The following is a 25,653-nucleotide window of genomic DNA, read 5'->3' on the forward strand; positions in this document are numbered from 1 at the left end:
GGAAAGCAATCTAATGTAAATTTTGAATAAAAATGAACATATAAAACAATGATAATCCCTGTAATTAATTTAAGGACAATTAATTACTTTATAGCAGTTAATGAAGCAGCGCTTAAGAACGGTGACTCTATTCAGCCGTATTCTTCGTGCACCTTCTCAAACCTCTCTGCTTTCTATCATAATTTACAAGTCTTTGAAATCCACTAAAGGAGATTTTTGAAGTAAAGCAAAAAAAAAGATGCAATAAATTATGTTCTTCAAACATGCTCTTTACGGTCCATATGGTATCCTGAGGGGTGGTTTGTTGATTGCCAAAAGTCTGTAGCACCACTTAAAAAAAGAAGAAAATCTGAGACACTAAGAAACAAAGGACTGTCATCACAGACATGCAAATCACATTGTAAATGGAACTCCCATGGGTGATCAGCTAACTATTAGCCTTTGAATGAATCCCAAAAAAACACAGCTCTCCAATTTACTCAAATAGGCAGGCATGTTGGATTTCTTTCCGTCTCCTTTCAGTAATGTTACTCGGGCGAGCCACCTTTTCTGTTTCATGCACTAATCAAGTCTACTCTTCCCATTGTCTCTTGGTGTCAGGTGTCAATGAGTGGTAAGCAGTGAAGCGATTAGAACTTTCCAAAGAATAAGGAAGGATTTCAATCTTCATTTTCTCGGTTGGACATAGTCGTCGTAGTGGAATTTCAGTATGCACTTTTTTTTTCGCCTTAGAGACGGTGAATGAGACATTAAAACGTAAAAGCGCTATAATTGTTCGGTGTATATTGAGAAGGACAATTATGGAGAGTGGCAGAAAAAAAGGCTTTGATTGTGAATTGTCCCCGTGTTTAACAGCTACAGTCTATGCGGCAAAGTTTGCGTAGTGATTGCCGTCAAAGAAGAATAAACTTTTAGTGTCTGCTGAAGGAAAATGTAGGAGTTTAATTGTAGGGTAGCGTTTCTCAGATATCCTTTTGTAGCTGTACACATTGTAGCCAAGCTGACTGTGAAAAATATAAATGAAAGGACTAAAGGATGAAATACAATCAGATAAACATGTGTAAAGCGCATTTATGCACACATACTGTATATGCCGATAACCACATACACACAGACACGCAAACACTTACTCATACATTTACTTACACAAACAAATACCTACATGCATATATACATACAGATGCAGCCTTTATTATCAAAAGAAGGGTCACACTTACAGATGAGCAAACCCGAATTAAACACCAAACACGAACTTCTTCAGAAAGTCCTATGCAATGTTCGGAGTTCTGAGGGAAGTCCATTGCAAAGTGAGAATTTTCCTGCTCCAAAGTTTGCATCCATTGTTTTTATTGGGGTCCGGGTTCTGGTTCAAGTTCAGGTGCAGTTCTAGTACCCAGTCTAAACTTTGAACTAAAGTTCTGGTTGGGTGTCAGAACCCGAACTTTCACATGTCCGATCATCCCTACTCACACTACGTGGATCAGTGCACCACATAAATATAGAGGCTGATCCTCAGTTTTAACCTGAACCTTTTCCGTATATACCCATAGTTCATGCATAAACCAACACACACACAATGTGCACATATAAACTTACTGTACGCAACAATACACACCTACATACACTCTTTTTTGTGCACAAATACACACAATGCACACACACAGTCACACTTACATACACACATACTATGCGAAGATATGTACATACACACATGGGCACACCTGCATACATACACAAGCACATTCAAACATACATACACACAAACATACAGAAACACACACATAAAAACACACACACGAGCATACAAATAAATGCTAAGAACTACACACTGATGCAACAGCAGGGATTCGGGGCCACAGCAAAAATCAGATTTGATTCCATTAGGTTCAATATTTTTGCACACAGGACAGACTATCCTGATGTTTTCCTCTTTACTCCACTTTAACACTTTAAACCTCCTCAACCAACTAGTATCTTTGATGATGGAAGTACAGCACAGGTACTATGCAGGAACTGTATTACTTCTCTCTATGGACCCCATAGAAGCTACAGTGGGTACGGAAAGTATTCAGACCCTTTTAAATTTTAGCACTCTTTGTTTCATTGCAGCCATTTGGTAAATTCAAAAAAGTTCATTTTTTTCTCATTAATGTACACTCTGCACCCCATCTTGACTGAAAAAAAAACAGAAATGTAGAAATTTTTGCAGATTTATTAAAAAAGAAAAACTGAATTGTCACATGGTCATAAGTATTCGGACCCTTTGCTCAGTATTGAGTAGAAGCACCCTTTTGAGCTAATACAGCCATGAGTCTTCTTGGGAATGATGGAACAAGTTTTTCACACCTAAATTTGGGGATCCTCTGCCATTCTTCCTTGCAGATCCTCTCCAGTTCCGTCAGGTTGGATGGTGAACGTTTTTGGACAGCCATTTTCAGGTCTCTCCAGAGATGCTCAATTGGGTTTAGGTCAGGACTCTGGCTGGGCCAGTCAAGGATGGTCACAGTGTTGTTCTGAAGCCACTCCTTTGTTATTTTAGCTGTGTACTTAGGGTTATTGTCATGTTGGAAGGTGAATCTTTGGCCAAGTCTAAGGTCCAGAGCACTCTGGAAGAGGTTTTCATCCAGGATTTCTCTGTACTTGGCCGCATTCATGTTTCCTTCAATTGCAAACAGTCATCCTGTCCCTACAGCTGAAAAACACCCCCATAGCATGATGCTGCCACCACCATTTTTAACTGTTAGGATTGCATTGGGCAGGTGATGCACAGTGCCTGGTTTTCTCCACACATACAGCTTAGTATTATCACCAAAAAGTTCTATAATCGTCTTATTAGACCAGAGAATCTTATTTCTCATAGTCTGGGAGTCTTTCATGTGTTTTTTTAGCAAACTCTGTGTGGGCTTTCATATGTTTTGCCCTGAGGAGAGGCTTCTGTCAGGCCATTCTGTCATAAAGAGCCAACTAGTGGAGGGCTGCAGTTATAGTTGACTTTGTGGAACTTTCTCTCATCTTCCTACTGCATCTGTGGTGCTCAGCCACAGTGATCTTGGGGTTCTTCTTTACTTCTCTCACCAAGGCTCTTCTCCCATGATTGCTCAGTATGGCTGGACGGCCAGGTCTAGGAATACTTCTGGTGGTCCTAAATGTCTTCCATCTAATGATTATGGAGGCCACTGTGCTCTTAGGTACCTTGAGTACTGCAGAAATTCTTTCGTAACCTTGGCCAGGTATGTGCCTTGCCACAATTCTGTCTATGAGCTCCTTGGCCAGTTACTTTGACCTCATGATTCTCATTTGGTCTGACATGCACTATGAGCTGTGAGGTCTTATATAGACAGATGTGTGCCTTTACAAATCAAGTCCTATCAGTTTAATTAAACACAACTGGACTCCAATGAAGGAGTAGAACCATCTCAAGGAGGATCACAAGGAAATAGACAGCATGTGACATAAATATGAGTATCTGAGCAAGGGGTGGATTATGGGTAGCCAGGGACCTGGGCTGTTCAGACTCTGTGGGCCCCCTGGTCATGTGACAGGGTCATGTGATGGGGTTTGGAAGTCACTAGTTTTCATGACGCATACGGTGCGTCAAGGGGCGAGAAGGGGTTAAATACTGAGGTAAAAAACTCAGCAAATGCACAATGTGTGCACAAGGCCTTACAAATACTGAGGTAAAAAACACCAAATACTCAGTGTGTCCATGAGGCCTTACAAATACTGAGAGAAAAATTCACCAAATACTCAACGTGTGCACGAGGCCTTATAAATATTGAGGTAAAAACTCACCAAATACTCAGCGTGTGCACGAGGCCTTATAAATACTGAGGTAAAAACTCACCAAATACTCAGCGTGTGCACGAGGCCTTACAAATACTGGAAGGCTTCCACCCAACATCTAGTCCTGACTCACCTGTACCTAACATCGAAACCAGCTAATAGTCTGCAATCATTTGCTGACCTGGACCCATGACCTGTCAAACAACTTACTTCACATGAGTCACACAGGGGCTTCTGCTTCATGAACTTCCCCAGATAGAAGAAGCAGCCTCCGATGTGCAACCTGTGGTCGGATACACAGGAAGACACGCTCCTTATCACAGGTTGTGCCCAACATGGCAGCAGAGGGGTTAATGCCACAGACAAGTCGCCGTCTCCTCACACACTGGACACGATGCTGCATCTGGTGACGAACAAGTGCACATTGCGCAATGTTAGTCATGTCCCAGATGTTCAGCATGTGGAGGACCAAGCGGGGACAAAAAAGATCCCAGGATTGGAACAGGAGCATGGGAAAGTGGACGGTGGTCGGAGGGGCAGGGTTTATATAGGGGTTGGTGTAAGTAAATATAAACACACACACATATTGCTATATGTGGGCAGCGCACACATGCACATTACTCAGGTTGTATAATTTTCAACTGGTCAAAACATTTCTCTCAGTAGGCCAAGAAAGAAATGTGGCAGGAATAAAGTACACCTCATAGTAAATGTGTGAGGCAGAGGTGACAAGACCCGCCATCTTGTGCCCACCTTACTAGAGGTGCCCACTGCCCACATATAACAAAGTTGATGGAAACAGATGACTTCCACTATGATGATTGGTTACCGGGCCCCGGCCACACCCAATTCACAACTAGTCACACCCATGTCCACACCCCAACCACACCCATTTAGCACTGCTGATCACACTGAATGGTACTGAGGGCACAGTGGCTGGGATTGTGGGCACAGTGGCTGGTACTGAGGAAAAGAAAGAACAGAAAGAGAAAAAAGAAAACAGAGAGAGAGAAAGAGAGAGGAGAGTGAATGAAAGGAGAGAAGGAAAGAACAGAGAGAAAGAAATAAAGAAAAAGAGAAACAGAGAAAGAAAGAAAAGAGAGAAAGAAAGGGGACAGAAAAAAAGAACAAAGAGAGAAAAAAAGAAACAGGGGAAAGAAAGAACAGAGAGGGAGAGAGAAAGAAATAGGGAAAAAAGAACAGAGAGGGAGAGAGAAAGAAAGAGGGGAAAGAAAGAGCAGAGAGAGAAAGAAAGAGAAAGAAAGCGGGGAAAGAAAGAACAGAGAGAGAAAAAAGAAAGAAAGAAAGAAATAGGAAAGAAAGAAAGAACAGAGAGGGAGAGAGGAAGAGGGGAAAGAAAGGACAGAGAGCAAAAGAAAGAAAGAGAAAGAAAGAAAGAACAGAGAGAGAGAAAGAAAGAAAGAAAGAAAGAAAGATTCTACAAAGATACTCTAGCAGCCCGGCTCCCATTGTAATGCCCACCTGAGCCTCCTGGTGCAGGACATATCATGATCCACTCACATGGCCGACATCCCCGAGTTCAAGGCAATCCCGCTATCTGCGCTGTTGGAGGACACGGTGATGGATCTGAAGCATTCCCTGAAGTGCCTCCATGGTTCCGTCACAATCTCCTCCCGAAATTACCTAATTTCCGGTCAGCTTCCAGCACGTCACTTCTGATGGAATGTCACGTGTGAGATTTCAAGTGCTCTAGGGGCTCCACCATGTACTCCTGTGTCCGTGGGAAAAGTAAGCTCCCGGTCGGCGCAGTGGGGCAGACTCTCAAAATCTGGGACGGCTGGGAGGTATGAATGCTCCCCATCATACACCTTATACACGCATGGCTCCGCACACCTCATACACACACGGTTCCGCTTTGTATGCCTCGTACACACATGGCTCTGCTCCATACACTTCGCACACACACGGCTCCACTCAGTACACACATGGCCCCACTCCGTAAACCTCGTACACATGCGGTTCTGCTCTGTGCACCTTGTACACACATGGCTCCTCTCCGTAAACTTTGTACACATGCGGCTTTGCTCCATACACCTCATACACATGTGACTCCGCTCTGTAAACACACGGCTCAGCTCCGTACACTTTGTACACATAGGGTTCCATTCCGTACACCTCGTACACACGCGGCTCCGCTCCATACACCTCGTACACGTGTGGCTCTGCGCCGCACACCTCGTACACGTGAGGCTCTGCTCCGCACATCTCGTACATGCGTGGCTCTGCTCAACTCGCACACGCGCTGCTCCGCTCCACACACCTCTTACACACGTGGCTCCGCTCCACACACCTCATACACGCGCGGCTCCGCACACCTCGTACACACTTCGCTCAAATCGTACACGCTCCGCTCTGCACAACTTGCACATGCACGGCTCCGCTCCGTACACCTTGTGCACACATGGCTCTGCTCCGTACACCTCGCGCACGCATGGCTCCGCTCCGCACACCTTGCACACACACAGCTCCACTCCATACACCTCGTACACACACGGCTCCGCTCCATTCACCTCGCACACACAGCTCTGCTACATCCACCCTGTAAACCCGTCTTGACCCCACACATACATCCCTCATCCAGCAGGACAACCTGCAGTCCTGCACAGCAGAGTCCTGCATACAGTAGATCTAAACCGGCCATTTCGAGTAATCATATAAATACTGGGAGGCTTGAATGGAAATTCTCTGGGGAATATTAGCTTTCCATGATAGTAGCCACCTTTATAAGGTGTCATCTCAGGTCCATGGACCACATAATGCCATTCCAAAATATTTGACGGAAGAGGTTCAGCGCAAATGTAAGGCACTGGGTCTTTTTTGATCCTCAGATAGCCCTGCTTTAACCGTAAATTGAGGGCTGTGCCCACAGGACCTGTGGTGAGGTCACAGGAGGGGAGGAGTCAGGGGTCACATGATCAGGGGTCTTGGATTGAAGCCTCTGATCTTGTGACCCCTGACTCCTCCCCTCCTGTGACCTCATCACAGGTCCTGTGCTTACAGAGTGGGGATTTATGAGTGAGGGGCAGCGGCTGCAGTGGCCAGTGGGCTTGTCTGGGAGGGTGAGGATAGCAGCGGTACATGGGGGCTGTGGCACTATAGTGGCGGATTATAATGGGGCAATTTACCCTGGGCTGGTGGGCCCCCCCACACCACTGGGCCCTGGGCTACCTCCCAGATTGACCTCATTATAATCCACCATTGATCTGAGCAAAGGGTCTGAATATTTATGACCATGTGATATTTCAATTTTTCTGTTTTAATAAATTTGCAAAAATTTCCACATTTCTGTTTTTTTTTCAGTTAAGATGGGGTGCAGAGTGTACATTAATGAGAAAAAAATGAACTTTTTTGAATTTACCAAATGACTGCAATGAAATAAAGAGTGAAAAATTTAGAGGTCTGAATATTCTCTGTACCCATTGTACATACTGTATATAGACATAACATGTTTACATATAACACCACCAGCGCACATACATTCAAATATATAGTACATCAATTTGCCTGCTAAAATCCGATCCTGTGGATTTTGGCTGCAGGCAGAGCAACATTGTTTTACATGGATCATATGAATGGATGATCCAATCTGCCTATGTTACCCTTGTAGCCTGCAGAATTGTACATTGATAAACTCTGAGTCTATTCATTTTTTAGGTTATTTAAGATAATGTATGCTGCTCTATTATGGAGAAATCTAGTAACCAGGGCACCAGACATCCTCCTTACATTAATTTTTTTAGTAAAGACAAAACACAATATTTCGGCTGCATAGGGGCTTTATGAAGACATCAAAAAGCGAGATATGGCTTAATGAAGGTCGTGCGATGCCATAGCGTTGTGTTTTTTTCTGTACTAATAAAGTTACTAAAAGTAGGACATCTGGTGCTTCACCCTTGTGGAGTGTTGCACTGATTGCATATAAGGGGAAAAGAAGAAGACAGCGAGTCAAGAAGAGTTAGATTATATAGTAACCTTTATTAATGTTTTAACGTTATTATTGTTTTAAATCAGTTTCCATCTTATCCTTAAGACCAGTTTGTGTCTCTGTTTTCCTGTAGGTTTTACCTCAAGGGCATCCCCATGGATTGTGGAGGTCTGTCCATAGGGACTATAAGGTATAGTTAACAATTTAGGACTAGCCCACAGATGTGGAGGGGTTAGATCAGATAAAAAAAGGGGAAGCACCAGGAGTGGAGAGGTTCAGTCAGAGTCTCAGACAGTGTCAAGTTTTAGGTTCAGGTTCATGCTGCAATGGGCCCTAACCATACCAAGCTTCATACCATCCAGGGATCTATGCTAGACTCTCGGTACACCATCCTGCTGTTTGGAAGCTTGGTACTGTTAGGGCTTATAGCAGCATGTACCTGAACTTAAAACTTGACACTGTCTGAGACTCTGACTGAACATAACTGAACTTTCCCATTCCACTAGGAAGTGCTTCCTCTTTTTATCTCATCTAACGCCTCCCCATCAATAGGCTATTCCCAAGCTGTTAACTACACCTTACCCAAACTGCTGCAGTTATATCCTTGTGCCTTATAATGGTCCCACTATGGACAGACCTCCCCAATCCCCGAGGATGGCCTTGAGGTAAAACCTACAGGAAAACCAAGACACAAACCGGCCGTAAGAATAAAATGCAAATTTATATAAAACAATAATAACATTAAAACATTAGTAAACATTACTATATAATTTAGCTCTTCTTGACTCAGCATCTTCTTTCCCTTACATGTACAGGGACAACAGAGTGGTGCACAGGACTCATCTATTGCATGTATAAGTCTACTTCATTGTAACTGAACCGATAATTTCAGAACGTGCTGCCAAAGTTGTCATTCAGTCTCTGTTTCACATGCCTGTGGTCAGACAGTGTAAGACTTGGTTATGAAACGACAGTAGTTTATATTTCTCTCTAATTCAGTACTTTAGTAAGGATGTTATAATAGCGTAGCAACTCATTCGAGAAATAGGTAACTCACTGAAACCTGCAACTGACCCTGCCGGTTCTTGTGCAGGTTAGAGATCCTGACCACGCAGCCCCCAGTGATGAGATAGCCCTAACCACAACCTAGACATTGGCAACTCGGACCTATGCTGCCTGAAAGTCGTCGTGTGCATCATGTTCCTCGTAAAGAACCAGAGGGCAGAGCAGGGTGCAAATTACCTACAGAAGAGAAAGTGTGCTGAAATAAAAAGAGATCTCAGAGTGAGTAAAAAGAACCACAACATGCAAAATAAAGGATTACGTATGTTCTGTTAAAGAATATGCTGCCGACTTCCTAAAAAGGAACAGAAGATAGATGCAGGGTAAAGAACATAAACAGCAGAGAGATAAACCCTAGCTGTTTTTTCACTGACCTGGATTAAACTGCAGCAGCGTGACTGGACATCCAAATGAAATTATCACCAGCACGAAATAACAGCAAGGGGAAAGTATATAAAGCCGCACCCGAAAGTTGATAAGGCAGACCATTGAGTAAATGAAAACACCAGTTACCCTAAAAAAACTGTAGCAAGAATAAAAGAAACTAAACCCCTTAAGAAAAAGTGTATCTGCTGTGGCTTGGCGGACAGAGAAGCCAACCATAAAGCACAGGCTCAGAAGTTCGAATGCATGACAAAGGAGCAATGTAAATGACAAGTCATGTTGGAGTAGCACATTTTTTAGTGTTTCTGTGGCTGTTCGACAGTCGCAGCACATACAGGGATTGTCTGTTTGTTAGGCAGTCTCTGCATATATTTTGGCTATTGAGGAGCCATGATACATGCAGCCACGGTGACTCGAACGTAGTATTCGAGCACACTGAAGACACTCTGTTAGCACACGAGCATGCTCGGAGAACACCTTATCTGAGCACGCTGGCTCATCACTAAATATAACCTGATATGTTGTAGAAATTTTCAGCACTACGGAAAAGAACAGCGGACCTGGAAAGAAGCATCATGCCCCTCATACATTTATGGTGACTGGAGGAGAGATATTAGGTTGGATGATGTCGGTTTGGCACTGATATATGGCCCTTTTAATATGTGAAGGGTAAATCTCATCTGTGAGCACCTGACCATTCTAGTGTGAACCTTTATAGAATGTATGAAGAGACTATAAAATACACCACATATAACTACAAAATACGAGCTCTATTTATGTGTATTATTGGAAAGATGAAGGAAAGGTGGTAGAAAATCCAGCTTAGTTACAAATCAGTAAAATGCATTTCTTTTGAAGAGCAAAAAGCAGCTTATGTCACAAGACCCATTTTTGTCAATGCAGCATATCTGTCCTGGATTTTCTACACTATGAGACTCGTGTATGAAAACTATTCAAGAGTTACTGACTTCTATTGAACTTGATATATTTTTATAAGAAGGGAAGAAGAAGCAGTATTCTGATAGGGAGGGGTTTATACACCCCAAATTTTGTCAAAATTACATAGTAGAGTAAGCTTTTGCAACAAAGGAGTATTGTTTCCCACAGAAGCAATAGGAAAAATGGATCTGACTTGCTAAAAAAAGGGGAAAACAGCTCTATAATGAGGCTTCAAAGATTCATTTTCATTAAATGAAATTCAACATAAAAAAATCCCCCAAATATTTCACAATATGCCTCAACAGAAGTGTTTTGGGGAATATTACAGGACCGTACAGCTATCTGCCAATACACATAAGACAGATGTTGGCTGAACGTGCAGATATTAGTGGGATTTGGCCAATATCTCATGCGCAATATCTTTAATGGAGGATGTTTTGAAAAAAAAAAATGATCAGGCATGTTAACATTCAATATGCCCTATCCTTTGGGTTATCGGAGATACATTTCTTCCTGAGAAGTCTCTTATTTCTAATTACCCTGTTCTCAATTAAACAACATGCACACTTGGTGGAGCATGTATGTTTATGGGGGACATGAGTGTAATAGGTTTTGGCTAACAAGCATTTAGCAAACTACTGTCTTGATTGTGTGACCTGCTTAAATGGTCCATGTACTTTTGGGCATCTTGAACGCATTTGATAGATCTAATAAATAGACAATTTGCAAACCACTATATTAAAAAATGTTCTCACTCTCAATAAAATTACTCCTAAGCGACAACCATTCTATGTAACTTGCTATCTAGTGCCGCTTGCTGTCAGGTGTAGATCGTCTGTAGCCGCAGACACAGAGATGGGCTACAGAAGTGAGTACTGGTCTTTGTCTCTCTGCTCCTGCTTTCCTGTTTATCAAACTGCATATAGGCAAACCATTGGATAATATCAGTGCTAGGAAGTGAGAGAAAAGGGAGTTCCTGTACAGGGTGGCCATGTATATGGATACGTCTAAATAAAATGGGAATGGTTGGTGATATCAATTTCCTGTTTGTGGCACATTAGTATATGGGAGGGGGAAACTTTTCAAGATGGGTGGTGACCATGGCGGCCATTTTGAAGTCAGCCATTTTGGATCCAACTTTATTTTTTCCTATAGGAAGAGGGTCATGTAACACATCAAACGTATTGAGAATTTCACAAGAAAAACAATGGTGTGCATGGTTTAAGCATAACTTTATTCTTTCATGAGTTATTTACAAGTTTCTCTTTGTTTACAGCCATTGACATGTCGCAGAGGTTAAAACATGAGGTGCGGATAAAAATGGTGTTGATGTCTGGTGAATGCAGTACCCGGGTCATTGCAGCAGATTTCAATGCAAGACACCCTACAGAAGAAAACGGTCACCATTGCCATTTTATTTAGGTGTATCCATATAAAAGGCCCACCCAAAAAAGTTTGCCTCATCACTGAGCATAGTGTTCTGTGTAAACTGAGGGTCCTGTTCCAATTTTTGTTTTGCCCATTCTTCAAATTCAGTGCGCCGATCAGGCATCAGTCAAACATCCCTTCAGCGGATATTAGCTACTCACAAATGGCACCCTTACAAAATCCTGCTGCTGCAGCATCTCAACGATGACCCAAATCGGCGAGCTGAATTTGCAGAATGGGCAAAACAAAAATTGGAACACGACCCTCAGTTTACACAGAACATTATGTTCAGTGATGAGGCAGGCTTTTTGGGTGGGCCATTTATATGGATACACGTAAATAACATGAGAATGGTGACAGTTTTCTTGCGTAGGGTGTCTTGCATTGAAATCTGCTGCAATGACCCGGGTACTGCATTCACCAGACTTCAACACAATTTCTATCCGCTCCTCACGTGTTAGCCTATGCGACATGTCAATGGCTGTAAACAAAGAGAAACTTGTTAATAACTCATGAAAGAATAAAGTTATGTTAAAACCAAGCACACCATTCTTGTGAAATTCTCAATAAGTTTGATGTGTCACATGACCCTCTTCCCATTGGAAAAATTAAAGCTGGATCCAAAATGGCCGACTTCAAAATGGCCACCATGGTTACCACCCAGCTTGAAAAGTTTCTCTTCTCCCACAAACAGGAAGTTGATATCACCAACCATTCCCATTTTATTTAGGTGTATCCATATACGTGACCCACGCTGTACTTACAGTGCTGGCAGAATGCTGATGAAGATAAACTGCCTACTTACACAGAGTGAGTGAACAGATACTGGACATACATTGTCTATATACTGTATATTAGACTAGCACAGTATTTGGACCAAGAACAATAATAACTTGTAGGATGTGAGAGCAGCAAAATCATCGTTTTCTATGGGGTTTCTTAAAGCAAGCTACTAAGCAATTCTGCCAGGTCAAGATCATTACTGGATCTCTGGCGCGATCTATAGCTGGATATCAGAAACCTGATAAATTGCCAAACTCTTGCGGTTCTTACTAAAGACTTTTTAGATCACATCTTTCGTATATTTTCGTGAACAGCAAAAAAAAAAATGACTCTACATTATCAATGCTCTTTAGAAAATAAATGAATGTTTTAGCATTTGAGAGATGGTGAAAGACATTTTTTGTGCCCCGATCATTTATCATTCTGGTTGATTGCCTTTGGAAGCAATGCTCGGAATATTTCCAGCTCCAGTGATGCTAACAGTACATTTCATTGTGGAGGAGAGAGCTCTGATCTTCACTAGATATTTTAGGTGCATCCTATGGAAATTCTGATCCATGCCAGCAAGCAGCTGGAGACAGAAGAGAAATGACTACTACTGCCCCACTGTTATTTTCTGAAAGATATGATCCATGAAGAATAGGCTTCATTTATTATCTTTATGTATCTCTGCCAGGGTAAGCGGCACTGTAAAGAGTAGACTATTCCATCATGAATTCCTGTCTCACACAGCTCACGCTTTAAAGGATCTATGTATCAAGGAAGAGTCTTTGTTTTCATCATTAATTTAATACATTAGACACTTTTTGTTTCATCCCTTATAGCAAATATAATAAGATTTTTTTTCCCTCTGCGTGCTCTGATAACTAGAGAATGCACACAGAGCTTCCGGCCACAGCTTCCTTAATAATATTCCACGGGTGTCATAAGTTTTCACACCCTAAAGATGTATGAAGGATCTATAACTTCAACTATATCTAAATACCGTATATATAGGATCACCTATAAAGGATCTCATATATTATTTCCATATATTTCCCACTCTTCGTAAGGACCCGGTCACTTCCATTTTTGATCTTATCTTATTTTCATTATTAATGTTTAGATTGGTGTCTACACAATGAATGAAATTGTTTTGGTTTTTTTTCAAAGACGGCAAGGCAATGCGTAAAGAAAGGGTTAATGAGCCTGCGACAGTGGAAAAGGTTAATTATTATGATGCGCAATTAAAAATGACGTGTGTGTGTGTATTTTAGGGATTCACTCTCAGGTAGGCATTAGGTAGCGTTCACACAGGCGATATGGTTTGGCCCAACCAGGCGCAGTTTTTTTACTTTCATAAAAGTCCAAGGGATTCAAAACTGAAACAGCGTGCAGCCAAAGCTTCTCCGCATGAATCCCACCAAGGCAGAATACTTGCATCTAGTGGTTCTCACCTTACTTTCATTAAGTACTTTTGCATCAAGAACTCCCACCATTCAGTTTCCAACTCCCCCTCTACCTGGCAGTATAACCTTGTCTCCAGTTTAGTACTTGCTTAATTTATCTCTCCAATCCCGGGGCCAGTATATGCACATCCAGACCTGCTCTTCTATGCAGGACTACTCAAAAAGTCACCACCTCTAGACCTGCTGTTCATAGCTGATTGCTAGATCAAATGCTAATGTGGCAGACAGCCGCGATCCACACATCATGGTCCCATGAGCCACATGTAGCACCTGAGCCACAGGTTGGGGATTCCTGGTCTAATCTAGAGCTGGCAATATTAAGGAGGTGCCAGAGTTTTTCTCTAAATAGAGACTGCATGGGTCAGGTAGGAAAGCTGAGCAGTCTGTGTGTTGGAGCTCCAGAGAAGTGTGTGGAAGCTACAGCCTGTTCAGTGTGAACTGTGCATGGAGTAGAATACTTCTGCCAGGCTCTGGAAGCTGCTGGAGCTCAGCCTGAAGGGAATAATGAAACCTCTTCAGTGTATAAAGTTTTCTCTTGAAGAAAGGACTGTAACCTGTTATGGTGCACTCTCACTGACATATATGCACCTGAACAGATTACAGTGAGGATTCCTTGGTGTCGGCGCCGAGAATGGATAGTCTTGTAGATTGTGAGCCCTTGCAAGCAGGGTCCTCTCTCCTCCTGTACCAGTCGTGACTTGTATTGTTTAAGATTACTGTACTTGTTTTTATTATGTATACCCCTCTACACATGTAAAGCACCATGGAATAAATGGCGCTATAATAATAAATAATCATAATAATAGTTATGCGGCAACAAGTATATGATTTGCACACTTCTGGTGACATTCAGACTAGACTGTCCTGCCTCACTCAATACAATTCTATTGGGTGAGGTCATGCACATCTAGTCAGCACGTGACCACTTGCATGAAAATCACATAGTTGTGGTCATGTGCCCACAGCTCCCGGAGCCATAGAATCCTCACAGCAAGCAGTATTATGGATAATGAAAGGATTCACAAGGCTGCAGTCACATCCAGTGTATGCAGACTTGTAGCCCCAGGCAGGACAACCTGTTTATATACATTTTTTTTCCAATTTTCGTGCTGTCCACTGAAGATAATATTAGATTCCTGCTTCCTGTTGCTCACATGGACAGACTCAGGCTCTAATTAAGTATACAGTAAAGTGTTTAATGAGAATAATCAGTGACAAAGGTCACTGTGAGGAGAGAGCGAGAAGATGAGCTTTGTCATCACTTATTGAGGATGGTGGATCCTGTATTATCTGCTGTATGTAGAGGTGTTATAATTTCATCATAATCCTGTCTGTGATGATTATGAGACATCTTATTAATCAACTGGAGAGAGCAGGGAGTATGAGTCTAGTATTAGACCTAGTGGCCAATATGAGATTTGCAAGATTTCTTTTTTTTTAATCTAGATAGTAAAATTGAAATAAGTATTTAAAAAATATAACAAACTAGCTGAAGAGCCCGGTGTTGCCCGGGCATAGTAACTAACTACGGTTAGTTATAGCAAATTATAATGATTATATATATATATATATATATATATATATATATAAAGCTGAGTGTATAGCCCCGCCCACTCCGCATAGCCACATTCACTATAATATCCCACATCATCCCATCAGCCAGAGCTAGCGGACTATTAATATCTCACATCATCCCGTCAAAGCCACCGGACTACTACCCCTAATATCCCACATCATCCTGTCAGCCATAGCCACCGGACAACTACCACTAATATCCCACATCATCCCGTCACAGCCGCCGGACTACTACCCCTAATATCCCACATCATCACGTCAGCCAGAGCTACCGGACTACTACCCCTAATATCCCACATAATCCCATCAGCCAGACCCACCGGACTACTACCGTTAATATCCCACATCATCTCGTCAGCCAGAGCCAAAAGACAACTACAGCTAATATCCCACATTGTCCCACCAGCCAGAGCCACTGGACTACTATCACTAATATCCCACATCATCCTGTCAGCCAGAGCTACCGCACTACTACCCCTAATATCCCACATCATACCGTCAGCCAGGGCCACCAGACTACTACCCCTAATATCCCACATCATCCCTTCAGACAGAGCCACTGAACTGCTCCCCCTAATATCCCACATCATCCCTTCAGCCAGAGCCACTGAACTGCTCCCCCTAATATCCCACATCATCCATTCAGCCAGAGCCACCAGACTACTACCCCTAATATCCCACATCATCCCATCAGCCTGGGGTCAGAAACAGAGCGCTGAGTGGAATAGTCCTAACTTCCATACCAGGAATCCCTTTAATAGAAGCCTGGGGGTGAGAATCAGAGTGCTGAGGGATTTACACTAACTGCCATACTGGAGATCCCTTTAAGAGAGGCCTGGGGTCAGTACCAAAGTGCAGAGTGGATTTGCCCTATCTTCCATACCGGGGATCCCTTTAAGAGAGCCTTTGATCAGAACCAGAGCGCTGAGTGTATTTGCACTGACTTGCATACCAATGATCCCTTTAATAGAACCCTGGGGTCAGAATCAGAGCACTGAGGGATTTCTCATAACTTCCTTACCTTAGATCCCTTTAAGAGAGCCTGGGCTCAGTACCAGAGCATTTGAAGGCAATTGCCCTGGTTTCTATACCGGGGATCCCTTTAAGAGGGGCCTGGGGTCAGTACCAAAGCACAGAGTGGATTTGCCCTAACTTCCATACCAATGATCCCTTTAAGAGGGAAGATGTGCCTATGGGATGGAGGATGTGTGATGGGTATATAGGCACGGGAGAGGGGATTCGCTTTTGTCATGCTCTCTGCTCCTTTCTAGGAGGCAGACAATGGCTGGGAGCTTATGTTCCTAGGGATAATTTCTCCCACCTGGTCAGTGTCTGCTGAGGTGTTGTCAAGTGGGAAAACTTGCTCATAGCAACCAATCTCAGCTCAGCTTCTTTTAACCAGCTCTGGTGAAATGAGAGATGCTTGGTGATTGGATGCAAAGAAAACTGTTGCTCATAGCAACCAATCACAGCTCAGCTTCTTTGGAACTGCTTTGGTGAAATGAAAGATGCTTCGTGATTGGCTGGTGATACACACACACACATTCTTTTTTATATATAGAGATTTAACATAAAATCTGATTTAAACAATGTTATTTTCTGATGTCGCTCTCTTTTAAAGCCCCCAATGACTGACTCGAAGAATACTAGTAATGAACTGCTAAATGCTCTTCTGCCACTTTTCCGCACCATAAGCAGATCTAGATGAATCAATACACATAGTGGATGCTTCTTTATATTTTAAGACACGTGTATGCATGTATGATAACTCCATACCATAAGGAGAGAGATCTGTAGTGTATTTGTCCCCAAATAATTTACATTCAGATTTGCTGTGGAATTTGCCCTATGACAGCCGGTCCTAACGCTAAGCGAGTGTCGGTTATGGCCGGGGGCACAGTTACAGCCACCGCTCCATATACTCAGCAGTGACTGAGATCAATGACTGAACCCAGCGCTGGAGCTGCTCCCGTGATGGAAACTTGAACTCTACAGGGGGGGAATAAATTTAATTTACTCCCTGCAGCGCTCGGCAAAGTATGGGCACTGGGCAGGTTAATAATGCTATTAATCTGAAGATTAACCCCATATCTGCGGGTTAATAGTGTTTTTTCTGGTTCCAGGTTCCCTTTAAGGATAGGTTCACCCAACCGTTATTTAAAAAAAAATCGTTCAGAATTTCATCCAGAAAAGTGTGACTATTTTTTTCTCACTTGTCTTCCCCGTGCTGTTTGCATTCTATCTGATATTTTACAGCGTCAGCTATTAAACAAGACCATTGACGGTTTCCTGTGCTATAGAATTGCAATGTACCATAATAATCGGATGCCTTACTGTTGTTTCGCTTGCCGTCCGATTTTTTTTCTGCGCACCCATAGGCTTGAATGAGTGAGTCTCATTTGATTAAGGAAAGAAATTCAAACATTCTGAGATTTTTCATACACCAATTTGGTCACTGAAAAAAATTGGTTTACGATAAAAGCAGTGGCAGAAATGAACCAGAATTTCAGATATGAAATCTGCTCCGTGTGAGTTTATGCTGCAGATTTTCACAGCAGATTTTACCCCTGGCATCGCAGGACAAAAAATCTGCTGTGCTAATGTTGCTGCAGAGAGTCCACAGTGGATTATTCCCAAGTGGATGTACTCATAGATGTATTTGCATGTCTGAACTAGGTAATGTTACCAGAATAAAGTAGGAGAGAAGTGTACATATTGTGGTTTGGTATTTGCATGCACCTTTTTTCCCTGTGTTTTGAACAGAGTTGATGTAAAACATTGTGCTCAGGAAAATTATTGGAAATGTCCGAGAGTTAGCGGTTTCCAAGATTCATAGAAAGAGTGCTTGACAGTGACGCCACTTCCATCTTTATGTGGAGGCACCGAGGATCATGAAAACAAAGTGAAGGAAGAGGGAAATTCAATTTTGTGAGAGTACTTAGAAAGCTATTCTCCTCCGGGATTGAGTTTCTGCTTTGTGAATTACGGTTCGCGACAGCCTAAATTCATATTGCTGAGTAGGAAAGTGACCAGGCTGCCGGTGATGAGAATGACTTATAGGAGTCATGTGTGGGCACGTCACCTGGCTTCTTTCTCCACTAGGTCAGCGTTGGCGGATTGCTATGAGGCTGCTTATATTACAGCACTGTTTGTAGGCCAATATACAGTGACACAATCTCGTCCCCTACATGTAAGACAGGTCACTAAACTCTATCAACCATGTTGGTGTGCTTAGTTGGATGAAATATATTCTATCCGGTGCAATTTTATTGTGCACATCTTTCTTTGTTTCCATTTTTAGTGGATCTACATATTACTGGACTTTTTAGCTATGACATTGAGCATCACAGTGGGAATTGTTTCTGCTTTATAGATTCAATTATTATTATTATTAGTCTTTTATCTGAAGTCCAAACAGTTTTACCAATCCAGATTACTGATCTGATGTCTGATTTCCCAAAAATATCATTTTCTAGCAATGAGAAAACTAAAGTAAAGTTTTGAAGGTGCATTATGGTGAAAAATCTTGACCCTGTGTATTCTTGCTGAACCAGTCTCAGATTTCCATCAGGTTCTGTCCCATGTGCCATCATCACTTTACCTTATTCATTGTTGAAGCAGACAAGGTGACTACTAAGGTTCCTCAGTGTTTCTCTACGTAGAGCATATGTATATTATGAAACAGAGTTGAGCAAAAAAGATTCACAGGACACTAGCCCAGGAGCCACGTTAATAATATGTGGTCACCGGACAAGGGCTCTGTGAAACTCCTACTATCCATAATGTTCCCACCACCTCTCCTATCATTAGGCCTCCAAGACATCATGAAGGTAGTGCACCACAAAGTAATGGTGTTGAGAGACCTTCTAATCAGAAGAAGCACTCAGGACACTGCAGATGGTAGACGATTTGCAGGGTTTGGTGGCCAAGGACAACCAACGTGGCTCCTGGACCAGGGTCTTGCCAATCTTTTTGCTTAACTCTAATATGAGACCATGAAAAACAATCTTTTATTGCCTTTACCCATTGATACCATTTTAAAGGAAACTCTCAGAAGAATTTTGCTCTCATAACTACTAATATTGAAGCTGGGTATACAGTACTTGCCCCATCTTGATTAGTTCTTTGCACACATGCTGAAAGCTTCACCGCACATACTAAAAATTTTCAGATTGGGGTGGACTAGGATAGTGACATCTTGACATCTTTCAGAATGTTCTCCACCTACTTGACTGCACATAGCTCAATGTCATAAAGGTCATAACTAGAGTTGAGCGAAACGGGTCGAAAAAATTCTAAAGTCGCCGACTTTTGGCAAAGTCGGGTTTCATGAAACGAAACCCGACCCTAGGATGAGGTCGGCCACGAGGTCGGCGACTTACGCGCCAAAGTCGCGTTTCAAAAGTTTGTTTTGCGCTCTTTTTCAGCCAATCAGGATCCACGGACACTGTGGGCAACGTGATGACATAGGCACGGGTCACCACCATCTTTCAGAAGGGCATGCAAGTGATTGGCTTGCTTTGGTGGGCGTCACAGGGGGTATAAAAGGGCGTGCACGCCGACCGCCACCTTACTTCTGCCGATCTTAGTATAGGGAGAGGTTGCTGCTGATTCTGTAGGGAGAGCGTTAGGCAGGGAAGAAGACAAAAAAACTGCTTCTGCTGCTAGCGATTTGGCCTGCACAACACACAAGTCACTGTGTGTGCAGTGCAAGGGGAGGCTATATTGTGGTGTATCAGTGGTGTTGGTTGTTGGGCTGCCTTTTAAGGCTTCCTGACACGCTGGCATTGCTGTTTACCCACTGCTCCGCAAACTGCTTTTTTAAAAGCAATCCAATCTCCCTTATCCTCTCATCACTTTGGTCACAGGCAGCTGTGCCATCGAGCGTGTCACATAGCGCTCAGATATCAGTGGGCCGCACACAATCCACAAGTGTCCAGTGTCCAAAAGTGTACGCAGAGATTCAAAATCTCCATTATCCTCTCGTCACTTTGGTCACAGGCAGCTGTGCCATCGAGCATGTCACATAGCGCTCAGATATCAGTGGGCCGCACACAATCCACAAGTGTCCAGTGTCCAAAAGTGTACGCAGAGATTCAAAATCTCCATTATCCTCTCGTCACTTTGGTCACAGGCAGCTGTGCCATCGAGCGTGTCACATAGCGCTCAGATATCAGTGGGCCGCACACAATCCACAAGTGTCCACTGTCCACAAGTGTACGCAGAGATTCAAAATCTCCATTATCCTCTCGTCACTTTGGTCACAGGCAGCTGTGCCATCGAGCGTGTCACATAGCGCTCAGATATCAGTGGGCCGCACACAATCCACAAGTGTCCAGTGTCCACAAGTGTACGCAGAGATTCAAAATCTCCATTATCCTCTCGTCACTTTGGTCACAGGCAGCTGTGCCATCGAGCGTGTCACATAGCGCTCAGATATCAGTGGGCCGCACACAATCCACAAGTGTCCAGTGTCCACAAGTGTACGCAGAGATTCAAAATCTCCATTATCCTCTCGTCACTTTGGTCACAGGCAGCTGTGCCATCGAGCGTGTCACATAGCGCTCAGATATCAGAGGGCCGCACACAATCCACAAGTGTCCAGTGTCCAAATGTGTACGCAGAGATTCAAAATCTCCATTATCCTCTCGTCACTTTGGTCACAGGCAGCTGTGCCATCGAGCGTGTCACATAGCGCTCAGATATCAGTGGGCCGCACACAATCCACAAGTGTCCACTGTCCACAAGTGTACGCAGAGATTCAAAATCTCCATTATCCTCTCGTCACTTTGGTCACAGGCAGCTGTGCCATCGAGCGTGTCACATAGCGCTCAGATATCAGTGGGCCGCACACAATCCACAAGTGTCCAGTGTCCAAAAGTGTACGCAGAGATTCAAAATCTCCATTATCCTCTCGTCACTTTGGTCACAGGCAGCTGTGCCATCGAGCGTGTCACATAGCGCTCAGATATCAGTGGGCCGCACACAATCCACAAGTGTCCAGTGTCCAAAAGTGTACGCAGAGATTCAAAATCTCCATTATCCTCTCGTCACTTTGGTCACAGGCAGCTGTGCCATCGAGCGTGTCACATAGCGCTCAGATATCAGTGGGCCGCACACAATCCACAAGTGTCCACTGTCCACAAGTGTACGCAGAGATTCAAAATCTCCATTATCCTCTCGTCACTTTGGTCACAGGCAGCTGTGCCATCGAGCGTGTCACATAGCGCTCAGATATCAGTGGGCCGCACACAATCCACAAGTGTCCAGTGTCCACAAGTGTACGCAGAGATTCAAAATCTCCATTATCCTCTCGTCACTTTGGTCACAGGCAGCTGTGCCATCGAGCGTGTCACATAGCGCTCAGATATCAGAGGGCCGCACACAATCCACAAGTGTCCAGTGTCCAAAAGTGTACGCAGAGATTCAAAATCTCCATTATCCTCTCGTCACTTTGGTCACAGGCAGCTGTGCCATCGAGCGTGTCACATAGCGCTCAGATATCAGAGGGCCGCACACAATCCACAAGTGTCCAGTGTCCACAAGTGTGTGCAGAAATTCTAAAACTCCTCTGTCCTATAGACACCTTGTACCTTGTTTTACATTACTATATAGTTTGTTGGATTTTGTCTACATTTCTACCAAAAATGAGGAAGGCTGGTGGAAGAGGCCGTGGAATTGGGCGGGGGTTGGCAGCTGGTAATGATGGTGTTGGTGGTGGATCTGATGGTAGTGGCAAGAGCAAAATAGGACCGAATGCAGGAGGTGCTGACCCTGCGTCATCGTCTGGCTACATAAGGACTCGAACGCTTAGTTTTCTAGGAGTTGGCAAACCGCTTTTAAAGGCAGAGCATCAGGAAAAAGTTTTGTCTTACATTGCTGACTCAGCCTCCAGCTCTATCGCCTCCTCTTCTTCAGTTGTAAAAAGTAAAAGCACTGAGTCGTCATTGGAGGCTCATGTTCATGAACCACACCTTTCCTTGTGTCCTTCACCCCAACCAAGATTGAAGGATGACGCAGGCCATACTACTGATTACTCCATGGAGCTGTTTTCACATACCATGCCTGGATTATCAAGTCAAATGGTGAATTACCCAGGCCAAGATGAATCTGACATGGAGTGCACTGATGCACAGCCGCTGATGGATGATTCTGCTGGTACATTCACTCAAAGCACTACATTGTCCTCGCAGTGTACAGAGCCAGATTTTGACCCTGATGAGACTCAGGTGCCCCTTCCCGCACACTATACCACCATACACGGTGACACAGAGAAAGGTGCACATGACATAGAAGAGGAGGTGATGGATGACCCAGTTGTTGACCCAGATTGGCATCCATTGGGGGAAGAGGGTGCTGCTTCCAATAGCTCAGATGAGGAGCATCCACAGCAGACATCGACATCGCAACAGCTGTTATCTAGCAGGCCCGGAGCACTCCAAAGACAGGTTCCAAACATCAAAAGAGTTGCTGGACAGCTTGTCCAGAGGGTCAAAAGATCACAGCGTGCTAGGCCGCAAAATGTCTGCCAAAGTAGGAAGAGTGCAGTGTGGCACTTTTTTGAACAAAATCCTCATGATCAGGCCAAGGTTATCTGTAAGAAGTGCGCAAAGACCTTTAGCCGAGGGAAAAATCTGAAAAATTTGAATACCAGTTGCATGCTTAGACATTTAACCAGCATGCACTTGCAAGCGTGGACACAACACCAAACCTCAAGTGCCACGTGTGCAACTGATCACAACGAAGGTAGTCAGCAACGCTACATTGTTTCCCCCACTGTAAGCCCACCGGTTAGCACAGCAGCAAATGTTGAGGTGTCGTTGCAAGGCCACAGCAGTCAGGGAATCCCACTGTTATATCAACGAAAGACTGATTCTAGGCCATCAGAAAGAACACCAACTCCATCACCATCATCAACCCTCTCTCAGTCCGCCCTGTCCACCGCTACTTCCACCATATGCAGCTCTCAAGTCCAGCTCACCCTCCCAGACACTATGAGTAGGTCAAGAAAGTACTCAGTCTCTCATCCGCGTACACTGGGTTTGAACGCCCACATTGCCAAACTAATCTCGTTTGAGATGATGCCCTTTCGGTTGGTGGAAAGCACAGCTTTCCGCGACCTCATGGCCTATGCAGTACCACGCTATGACCTACCCAGTCGCCACTTCTTCTCTCGCAAAGCCATCCCAGCCCTCCACCATCATGTGAAAGACCGCATTGTCCATGCACTCAAGCAGTCAGTGAGCGGAAAGGTGCACCTCACAACTGATGCATGGTCCAGTCGGCATGGCCAGGGCCGTTACGTGTCCATCACTGCGCACTGGGTTAATGTGGTGGATGCAGGGTCCACAGGGGACAGCGGTGGTGGGACAGTGCTGCCTAGCCCATGGTATAGGAAACAGTTGGCTGTAGGCGTTCGACCCTCCTCCTCCTCCTCCTCCAGAAGCGACAACTCGTCCACAGAGCGCAGTCGTACGAGCACTCCATCTGCAGCTGCCACTGTTGCACACAATGTGTCCCCCTATCGAGCAGCTAGTGGAAAGCGTCAGCAGGCTGTGTTGCAGATGATGTGTTTGGGCGACAGACACACCGCCGAGGTGCTGGCCGAGTACTTGAAGCGACAAACTGAGTCATGGCTGGGCAGTGTACATCTTGAGGCAGGCAAGGTAGTTAGTGATAACGGCCGTAATTTTGTGGCAGCCATAGCCCTTTCAAAACTCAGCCACATACCTTGCTTGGCTCACACCTTGAACCTGGTGGTGCAGTGCTTCCTCAAAAATTATCCGGAGTTAACAGCCCTGCTCCAGAAGGTGCGAAGACTGTGCGCGCAGATCACTCCGTTCGTATGCAGAAGCTGCAGCGATTGCTCCACCTTCCCAACCACCGCCTCATTATCGACATTGCAACAAGGTGGAACTCCACCCTGCACATGGTGGAGCGGCTGTGCGAGCAGAGGCAGGCCATAATGCATTTGTGGGAGGATACACGGCCAGGCACTTTGAGAGCAGACATGGAGTTGACAGGCGTGCAGTGGTCGAAGCTGAAAGACCTTTGTAAAGTCCTTCAGTGTTTTGAGGAATGCACACGGCTGGTAAGCGCAGACGACGCCATCCTAAGCATGAGCATCCCACTTATGTGTCTGCTCATGCAAACTTTGACGCACCTTAAGGAGCAGGCGTCTGCAGCCAATGTTGATGAGGAGGAAGAGGAGGAGGGAATCCTTGATGACATTCAGCCATTGTCTGCTCAGGGACCTCTCCTGGACGAGGTGGAGGAAGAAGAGGAGGAGGAGGAGGAGGATGATGGGGATGATTACTTAGGGGAGGAGGATGCATCTCGTGGGGCAAGTGAAAATGTTGGCATGGCAAGGTCTGGTACAGGGTTTGTGCGTGACTGGAGGGATGTGGATTTGCCAGAAAGTGCTCCTCCACCCAGCACTCGCAGTGCATCATTGACACCGGGAACATTGGCCCACATGTCAGATTATGCCTTGCGGATCCTAAAAAGGGACCCCCGCATTGCCAAAATGATGAACGATGACGACTACTGGTTGGCCAGCATCCTGGATCCACGCTATAAAGGCAAATTACAAAACATCATGCCACAGGAGAACCTTGACCTAATATTGGCTAATAAACAAGCAACTCTGGTAAATCGGTTGCTTGAGGCATTCCCAGCACACAGCAGCGGTGATGGTTCTCACACGAGCCGTACGGGCCGGGGGCAGCTTGGCAGAGGTGTTCGAGGTGCACACAGCAGAAGTGGCGTTGGAGACAGGGGTTTCATGACAATGTTGTGGACTGATTTTTCACGGACTGCTCACACAACTGGTAATACTGCATCGATGGAAAGTGACAGGAGACAGCAGTTGTCAACTATGGTTACAAACTACTTTTCCTCCCATATCGATGTTCTCCCACACAGGTCATTCCCCTTTGACTATTGGGCCGCTAAACTGGACACCTGGCCTGAATTGGCCCAATATGCCTTACAGGAGCTCGCTTGCCCAGCTGCAAGTGTGCTATCGGAAAGAGTCTTCAGTGCAGCTGGATCAATCCTGACAGAAAAAAGGACCCGTCTGTCAACCCAAAATGTGGATGATCTAACCTTCATTAAAATGAACCACGCATGGGTTTCCAAGGATTTTGTCCCACCTTCCCCTGATGACACATAGGGTGACAGAAAAATGGCTTGCTTTGGTCCACCTCTTCCTGGTACTTCACCTATTTCGCCTTTTGCATCGGTTGAATGTCCAACATCAACATATGCCACTTTCTAAAACTCCCTAACTGTGCTGCCTCCCCC

General features: G+C 44.4%; 1 protein-coding gene across 3 annotated transcripts in view; it reads left to right on the forward strand.

Moving 5' to 3' along the window:
- Positions 1 to 25,653, forward strand: part of PCDH7 (protocadherin 7) — a 1,192,777-nt gene that overhangs the window by 74,866 nt on the left and 1,092,258 nt on the right. The gene's annotated exons all lie outside the window — the stretch shown is intronic.

This window comes from Dendrobates tinctorius, unplaced genomic scaffold, assembly GCF_039654945.1.
Source record: "Dendrobates tinctorius isolate UK_male_01 unplaced genomic scaffold, ASM3965494v1 ptg000039l, whole genome shotgun sequence".
In the NCBI taxonomy this organism is placed as follows: domain Eukaryota; kingdom Metazoa; phylum Chordata; class Amphibia; order Anura; family Dendrobatidae; genus Dendrobates; species Dendrobates tinctorius.